Below are 6,508 nucleotides of genomic sequence, written 5' to 3'. Positions count from 1 at the left end.
CCATCAGATGGTGGTAGGGAGCTCAGCAAGAGAGGGCTGATACTCATAGTTCATGAGCTCATGGAGAGCTCATACTCCAAGCCTCTCAGCCTGGAATATGAGCTCAAGTACGGTGGTCCAGGGCTAGCCTAGAACCTAGCGCATAGGCACAGCCTGAATAACGCCATTTCCCATACTGCGCAGTCTTTTCTTCTGCAGAATACTTACACATCCACCACCCTGTGCCCTATCTAGTTACCTGATGTGAAATTTGGGGTCCTTCCATCTATTTTCCATCTCTGGAAATCTGACATAACATTTCAGGTACAGATTTTAATATCACTGTCTCCGTGAAGTCCTGCTTGGTCATCCTCACAAAGCTTGTCTGCTCATAGAGTTCTTACTGCTTTCTCTCTTCTCGCGTAGTTATTTATGTTCCTGCATGATTTCCCATCCTGGGCAGGGAGCAGCATGATGTCACGGGAAGATGACTGAGCCTGGACCTAGAAGGTGGAGTGATGGAGCCGGTAGGGGTGAAATCCAAAGCCTCTTTATTCTGTGTGACAGGAGTTTATATATACCAATTCATCTCACTCTCAAAACTCTTCTCCAGAACATTTCTCTTCATTTGACAGAAGAGGAAAGCGAAGCTGAGAAAGCTTAAGGGAGTTACATGAGGCCCTGCAGCTAGAAGGTAGGCAGGAACTGAGCTCAGGTTTCTGCCTCTAAAGCTTTGTTTCCTTCCATTAGGCTATTTTGCCTTCCTTCAAACCTTGAAGATCTGGGCACCAGTGGTCCTGCCTTTTAAAAGTTCTGTGATTTTGTGCAACTTATCTCAGTGAGTCTCAGTCTCACCTGTAAAATGGGAAGAATTACATTATCTTCTGCAATATTGTGATTTATAAGAAATATATATTAATGTATATATCTAGTCAATCTTTGTCCTGTTCCTGGCACAGAGGTCCTTGGAATTTCCTAAGTGTTGAGACCCCATAAGGTGTCTTTTATTATGTTAATGCAGTGAGTTTTGGAAAATCTCTAGGTCACCTAAGGATGGAAGCTGGTTTGTCAGAGAAACCAACAGAAATCAACAAAGTAATTAGAGGCTGAGTCAATACAGGAGATGAAGGTTTGATCCCTGGGTTGAGAAGATCCCCTGGAGGAGGAAATGGCAACCCACTCCAGTATTCTTGCCTGGGAAATCCCATGGACAGAGGAACCTGGCAGGCTACAGTCCATGGTGTTGCAAAGAGTTGAACATGACTTAGTTACTGTGCATGCACGCACAAAATTCAGACCCACTCCCTGACCCCCGAGGAAGGAAAAGAGTCTAGAGATTGAGATTAATCACTAAAGGCCAACGATTTAATCAACTGTGCCTATGTAAGAAGCTTCCATAAAATCTCAAAAGGACAGGGACTGACAGGTTGGTGAACACAGGAGATTTGGGGAGAGTGTTTCATTGGCAGAGGACATAGAAGCTCTGTGCCCTTTCTCATGTATCTTGCCCTATGCATCTCATCCATTGGCTGTTCTTGAGTCATATCCCTTTATAATAAACTAACATCTAGTAAGTAAAATGTTTCTCTGAGTTCTAGGAACTGCTCTAGGAAACTAATGGGACCCAAGTCAGGGATGGGGAAATCTCCAGTTTATAACTAGCTGTTCAGAAGCACAAGTGATAAGTTGGGTTTGGACAGGAGAGGGGCTTGAAGGGGCAGTCTTGTAGGATTGAGCTCTTAATCTGTGGGATCTGACACTATCTCCAGGTAGATAATATCTGAATTGGGTTGATTAAAGGACACCCAGTTGGTATGAGGGCATTGCTTGGTGGTGCGGGGAAAAATGTACATTATAGTTGGTAGAGGAATCATAATCCACACTGGTATTTTGAGAATTAAGAAAAGAATGCTCAAAAGTGCTTATGGGGGAACTCCCTGGTGGTCCAGCGGTTAGGACTCGGTGCTTCCACTGGTTTCACTGCCTGAATTCAGTCCTTGGTGGAGACCAAGATCCCAGTCAGTGCTTGTAATTGTAGAGATACATATCATTAGGAAGGTTACATTGAGATTGTTTCAAGACCAGGATGAAGGATTTGTACCTGAAAACAAAGCCCTCTGCAGACAGAAAATCACCCCTAAATGAGGGGGGACAGAACCCAGAGTCCAAGCGAAGGCTCAGAGTCTGCTTGGAGATGTTGTTAGGAAGCAGTGCAGTCAGAATCTGAACCCAGGCCTTCTTGACTCCAAAATCCATGCTGTTTCACTATGCATCCTGACTCTGACCTCCCAGAGGGGACATTCAGCCTGGGGAGATGGGAGAAATTGGAACCACTCAGGACTCTTCTCAGGACTCCAAGCAGAAAAACAGGTAAGTCTATAGCTCTACAGACTTGGATCCTTCAGAAGCCCCAGTTCTAGCAACTCCGTGCCTGGAAGGAAGTCACCAAAGGGAGGCCAGTTCCACAAAAATTGAGGATGACAGTTGTGCTGGAAATCTCATCCCCCTCAAACCTTCCAAGAAGGCAGGTTTCCAGCTAAGTCTCAGATATGGGGACAAGCCAGAAAAGAGAAAGTCTCACAGTGAACAGGCAAAGGGACCTTGTGCCAGACAACTCTCACAGACAACTCAAGTCAGAGCCTTGGACAACCAGACACTCTGGTTACTCAGGTCTGATTAGTGGAAAGCAAGGGATGCTTTAAGGAAAGACTGTTCCTTCAAGTTATCTCTGGGAGAGGAGAGGTCAGAGGGAAGAAAAGCAAATGGAAAGGGTGGAGAAGAAAGCAGGCCCCATCTGAGGTCAGAGCTTTGGGCTAGGATATAATGCCTATAGGTGGGACCATGCTGGAAGTGGCAGCCCTTATTGCAGATTCTAACCATGGTTCTCTGTCTGCTTCCTGTTCTCTGAGTCTCATCCACTGTCCCCCAACCTTATGGGGCACTTGGTCAATCAGATGCTTGGTCCGTTGCTAACACCAGGCATGAAGATTAACACCTCCCTTTTGGTAAGGCTTGGTCTTTTGGAAACAATTCTAGCCCAGCCATGTATCCACATCTTGAAAAAGGAAATAGTTAGCCAAATAGGCCCATTGTCTTAGGTCCTTTGTCTTAACCAAACAGGCACATTGTCTTAATCAAATTAAGCACTTTGTCTTAGTAAAACAGTTTGGGGCTCCAGAATACTCACCTGACAGGTAAGTAGTAAGAGATAAGACATGCAAGGGCTCTTGAGGAAGGTACATTTATTTAAATGGTAAGGTTGGTTTGAGTAAATTTCCCAGGGTGAAACAAATGGGCTTTGAGCAATGAGGGAAAGGCAGAACACAGGACATTACCTGACAGGTTACAAGATTCCATCTCAGTGTCAGGGAACAGGGCAAACACTGCACATGGGCAAGGAGATGCAGGTGCAGAGACCCCACCTAGACAGGGACAGAGCATTCCAGGTGGAACTCAATCTGTAGGCAGCGGGGGAGAAATCTCTTTTTTGGCTCAAACCAGAGATAATCCCTTGATCCTTCTAAATTCAGGCATATGGGCTTCCCAGATGGCTCCGTGGTAAAAAAAAAAAAAAAAATTCACCTGTCAATGCAGGAAACGTGGGTTTGATCCCTGGGTCAAGAAGATCCCCTGGAATAAGAAATGTCAAGCCACTCCAATATTCTTGACTGGGAAATCCCATGGACAGGGGAGCCTGGCAGGCTACAGTCCATGGAGTCACAGTCAGACAAGACTGAGTGACTGAGCTCGCGCACACATGTACAACCCTCCAGGAAGTAATGGGCAGCAATTCAGGAAATTTAAAGGCCAGCCCCTGGGCTGCCTAGATGTGGGGATCTGTAGTTCATCCCAGAAAAGACAAGAGTATAGGGTGGTTGAGGCAGGAAGCCTGGCTTTAAGTGCAGCCAGAGAGGAAGAGGGCCCTCACATTGTCAGGGAACAGTTGCACCCACCAACTTGGAATGGTGATGCAGGTCAAACCGGAACTAGGCAGCAAAATTGGGGATCTGGCCAGAGGAGACCAATACGCAGCTCCAGGGTAAAGAGCTTACAACAGTTACTTGGTCTGAAAACCGAGCTCACTGGAGGATCTGGTGCCCAGTATGCCCTAATGCCATTAACTAATGACTGACTAGCTCCGACTGGTTACTTTCTATTTCTGAGCCTCACTTTCCCTCATCTGTTGGTATCCCTCACTTGGAGATATTTCATGACTTGCTACGTAGTAATGAAGGCTACATGAACTGGAACAGCTATCTCCCAAGGAAATGCACACGCTCAGGAAGATTACTAGACGCCCTAGCATGGAGATCATGCTGGCAGCCACCACCATAAGTAATCCAAAATAAAAATAATACTGAATCATAACATCATGTAATAAAGTCCAATAAACTTCTGCCTTTCCCATGAGGAGCACTTTAGAGTCTTTTTTTAAAAAATCTCAAACACGGATTTACTCATTTTATATTTTTATTAGTCATATATACACATAGTTTAAAGGGAATTCCCAGGTTGGTCAGCGGTAAAGAATCCGCCTGCCAATGCAGGAGATGCAGGGTCGATCCCTGGGTCGAAAAGAGCCCCTGGAGGAGGAAATGGCAACCCAGTCCAGTATTCTTGCCAGAAAAATCCCGTGGACAGAGAAGCCTGGTGGACCTTAGTCTATGGTGTCACAAAGAGTCAGACACAACTGAGCACACATACACATATAATTTAAAGAATCACATATTCTATGACGTCAAGACAAACAGCAGTCCCCGGATCCCTAACTTGCTCATTTCCCCTCCTACAGAGGGAATTACTTTCAAATCCCTCATCCATTTTTTCCTAGTATTTATTACCATGTCTTTTAATAACATGCTAATATTACTTCTGGTTCTTCTATTTGGCAGTATTATCTATTTGGCCACTTTCCAAGGAAGATGAGGGTTTAACTCTCATTTCTACCAACCAGACGCACACACTCCTATATCCCCTTCTCACCCAATAAAATAATAAGATGTCATCGCTGTTGTTTAGCCACTAAGTTGTGTCCACCTCTGTGCAAGCCTAAGAACTATAGCCTACCAGGCTACTCTGCAATTTTCCAGGCAAGAACACTGGAGTGGGTTGCCATTTCTTTCTCCAAAATAATAGCTTAATTTTTGTTATTGCGACATCCAGGCACCAAGGTGATCCCCAGTGATGTTCACCTCCTTGTATACCCACCCTTTGTAGTGTGTTTCACTTCACAGGGCTGTGTATGTAACCAAAAAAATATCAGAGTGTTTAATAAAGATGGTATCCCACTCTGCACTTGCACAACTTGGCCTAACACACTTCACCTTAATCCATCCTCGTTAGATTTTGTCTTTAACATTTTGATGTTTTTGTTCATCGTGGATTTTTTTGCATAAACTTTAACATTTTTAATATTGCACAAAGTATTTTTAATGTTGATCATTAAATTTTTTGATGCTCTTTTAAATCTTTCCCCCAAAACAAGAAAGCATCTTAGCCTTGGCCCTAACATATCCTAATAGCTTCTTGAGAAAGAGTGCATGGAAAGTAAATTTTGGAAAGTAATCTTTATGTCTGAAAGTGTTAGTTGCTCAGTTATGTCCAACTCTTTGAGACCCCCATGGACTGTAGCCTACCAGGCTCTTCTGTGCGTGGAATTCGCCAGGCAAGAATACTGGAGTGGGTAACCATTCCCTTCTCCAGGGGATCTTCCTGACCCAGGGATTGAACCCCGGTCTCCTGCATTGCAGGCAGGTTCTTCACCATCTGAGCCACCAGGAAAGTCTTTATATCTATATATGTGTAATTCACCCTCACACTGGATTCCTAGTTTGGCCAGATATAGAATTCCAGGTTGGGAATTTTTTAACCTATATTTTGAAGATATTCTTTTGAAGACCAAAGTCATTTGACTTCTGATCCTTTGCACTACAATAGTGGCTATCAGTTTTGGAATTTGGAATTGTACAGGTCCATCCTGCTTACAGTAGGACAGGACTTAGTTTAACAGTGGAGGACTGAGCTGATTAGAAGTCTGAGCAGTGGATGGAGCTTGTCTTCTGGGAGCTTCTTTATAGGGTGATATGGTTAAGCTGTTTGTTGGACTCTCCAGATGTTAAGACCTTCAGTTCTTTCTTCACTGGCTGGTGAGATGTCTTAGAGAACTTCTCCAGTTTCCTGGAGAGAATAAAGACCTGGTTTCCAGCATTTGGAGAGCCAGTAGGAAAAGACTTTGGCATGGGGGTAGGCTTGATGGGGCATTTACTGTGCATATGGATACTTAAGATTTTTTTATGGTATCCCTGCTTTCAAGCGTGCCTGAAGGGCCTTCAATTTTATCTTCTCCAGACAGATCTCCTGTCTTCTGCCAATGAGAAGAACAGTGGAGAGTTAGCTAAGGGATCTAGAAATCTTTTTTTCTTCAACAGCTTTCAACCAATCTTCTTTTATTCCCCGCTCCCTAAACTTCCAGAAATATCTTGAACAACCAATTCCTAGCCTTTTAGGGGTTCTGCCATTTAATTGTGGC

The sequence above is a fragment of the Moschus berezovskii genome, chromosome 14 (genome assembly GCF_049115385.1).
Source record: "Moschus berezovskii isolate FMDL1 chromosome 14, NW_MosBer_1.0, whole genome shotgun sequence".
Taxonomy (NCBI): Eukaryota; Metazoa; Chordata; class Mammalia; order Artiodactyla; family Moschidae; genus Moschus; species Moschus berezovskii.
Note: the sequence above shows the minus strand (reverse complement) of the source record.